The 2,945-nt window shown below is 29.1% G+C and overlaps 1 protein-coding gene across 2 annotated transcripts in view; it reads right to left on the minus strand.

Moving 5' to 3' along the window:
- Positions 1–2,405, minus strand: part of LOC145313223 (MFS-type transporter SLC18B1-like) — a 26,535-nt gene extending 24,130 nt beyond the window's left edge. Inside the window, exon 1 of one of the 2 annotated variants that reach the window (XM_080152534.1) lies at positions 2,344–2,405. The gene's annotated coding sequence lies outside the window, so the exon portion shown is untranslated. Of the gene's footprint in view, positions 1–531; positions 718–2,343 lie in introns of those variants that run through there. The other variant, XM_080152524.1, reaches the window with a different exon arrangement.
- Between the last annotated feature and the right edge of the window lie 540 nt (positions 2,406–2,945).

Raw genomic sequence — 2,945 nt, forward strand, 5'->3', positions numbered from 1 at the left:
GTTCTTTGTGTTATAGACGTGATTTTTCAACATAGTACATAATACAAAACGCATATGTATTTAGTATATTGATAAAAATTCCCAAGAAAATTAAAACAAGAAAAGTTAAAATAACCGTATAGAATTAGGGATCTAAAGGGAAAGGAAATTGGCTGATAAATTTATGTACATCCCCAATGATTGTATACAAAATTATTCCCTTTGTAGATTACAAATAGAGGTTGAAACGTTTAAACACTAATAATTAATTCAACCTATTAAAAATCCCCAAAGTTGTTGAGCCAAAGAATAAGAAAACGTTAATATAAAACTTTGGAGACTTGTGTAATAAACAGCACACAAATATCCTAAAACCACCCCGAGACTTAGATTTCAAATTGAAACATAAAACCATCCCTTCCTTAAGCTTCATTAAAATGGAGAACCTAATCGGTTCTACTTAAAACTTTATATAATAGGAATATACTACTGGCGAAAATATCATTCCCTTTTGACAAACAATGTTAATTTTCATAAAAACAGAGATCTTACTTGTAGTCAAATTATAAAAGAACTTTTTAAAATATGTATTTTGATCACAAAGATCTAAAAAGTTATCGTCACTTATCACTAAAAACATTAGTCACAAATTATCAAGATTTTCACGTAATAATATTTAGCAGATTTTTTGATAAATCATTACGCTGCAACCATCAATTGTTTACTGGCAAAGCAGACAACTTTTCTTAATGTTTGAGAAAACATAAAAATTAAAAAAAAATATTTAACTAAAAAATTTATAAATTTCTATGCTAAAAATGTTGTTTTAATATTAATGGTTTAGTAAAAAAAAACCCTTAAAATGTTGTGATTTTTTTGTAAAGTGACTCTTTGTATTAATATAAATGTAATATGCACTCTTTGTATACAAAACCAGGGATCCTAAGAGATAGGACAATGGACAATAAATTGATTTACATCCACATTGACAATAAACAAAATTAAAATGTTACCAGGGATTTAAAGGGATAAGAAAATGACCGATTGATCCCCAAAGATGATACACAAAATTAACCCTTCTTTGGATTACAATTAGTATTTGACTTAATGTAACAACCAACAAAAATCATTATAAAACTTTTGGGACTTTTGCAACAAATGTTCAATGTCCCCTCCCACCCTGGTAATTTTTAATCTATTGTCCCCTCCCTCTATCCATGATTAATAACCTAATTCCCATATAGACTAGTACTATATCATATAGTACTAATAATTCAAGATTTCAACAAGATAAAGAGATTTTGTTTGTTTTTCCTATCAATAAAACTTTTCATTTGCAATAGACATGAAAGCATACGTATAACGTTTAGATAAAGAAAATTTTTCAACAATTATTTTCATATTTTGAAACTAAAGTTCAGTTTGGGTTGAAGGCATTATATTTATAGTATTAGATAGAAAGCGTTAATCTTAATCAAGAAATAGCTTAAAACCTGCAATTAAAAAAATACTGCAATAATTTATTTTAACGCCTGTCTGTGCTTTTTATATAATTGAACCCAAATGAAATAATGAAATTACATCCGAATCCTACATTATCTTCATTTTATCTCAAAAGAAAAAGAAAATTAATCCAAACCATTTTATAACAAAAAAGAGAATCATTCTTTCGGTTTTTATTAAACTTTCCATAAAAAAATTAATAACATACAGAGAAAAATATTTTAAATTTGACAGATAAGATTAAAACTATTTTTTCTTGCTCTGAATTATAAAAGGGGATGGTTTTTGACTCCTAAAAAAATAGGTAGATTAACTTATAATGCTTTTTTTCTATCATTTTATGTTTTCTCTTAAAAATGAAGGTTTATATAAGGTAGATGTTGAAGACTTTTTTTTGTCTACACAATGGATAATAAGAAAGGGGAAATTTCGATTCCAACTTATGTTGCTATTTTAGTCCTCATTTAATGGTCTGTAGTATCCTCCAGTATTAGGGAAGGGTATGGGGTAAAAGGTGTAATTTTAGCCACCTTCAACTAGTGTTAAGAAATCAGTATGAAAACAAGATGTAGCTATTTCTATAACTTATTATAGAAAAGTATTAAGACACTCCTAATGAGTTTGAGTAAATCCTCTTGTATCTTCCTCAACCTATACATATAGACCTAACCCTTTGACTAAAACCCGAACAGGGATGACACTAATAAATTTACTTAAAGATTTTAATTTAATATTTCAGAGTAGTAAAATATTTATTTGTTGTTATCGTAAAAAGCTTTAAATATTTACAGTTAAAAACAACAAAAATCAAATTATTAATCAAGCTAAAAAGGCCAAAGGCCCATTTCCTTTATCTATTACCTTGATATAGACTCTCAAGCGTTCGCTGAATAACTGAAGTGAGTATTGATTTTAGTTTGATATGTAATGTTAATTTGTGTGTGTGTTATAATATGTGGAGCTAGGATTCTAGGTGTGATTTGCTGTCTTCTTGAGAGATAAGGCGATAAGTAAAGTGGGCGGAGATTTAGATATTATCGTAAAAACTATATGGTAGGTAGAAACTATTTTTTTAATTAGTAACAAAACATGTGAGGGAATTTAGTGAGGTTCGGGGGGTGCAAGGTTAATCCCCCCCCCCCCCCCATATTTTTTTAAGCCTAGGATATTTATTTACCGCACCGTATTATAAACAGCTTTCCGCGGATATGAAAAGGAAAAATTATAAGATCACTTCCAGTTGTGTGATACGATGCTATAGATGATTTTTCAGTATGACTGATAACTGGCTGTAATCCAGTGGATATTAATCGATTTAGAAGCCGCACTGGGAAGTTCTTTGTACCTGGATGTCCAGGTAAGTTTGCTGGAACCCTGTGGCTGTCAGGTTGTTGATACTTCTAAGTTGTTAATAAGGGAATAATAGTTATATTCATATTTTGGATAACCCTTATCATTGCAAT

This window comes from Acartia tonsa, chromosome 1 (genome assembly GCF_053477335.1).
Source record: "Acartia tonsa isolate MP-2025a chromosome 1, ASM5347733v1, whole genome shotgun sequence".
Lineage (NCBI taxonomy): Eukaryota > Metazoa > Arthropoda > Copepoda > Calanoida > Acartiidae > Acartia > Acartia tonsa.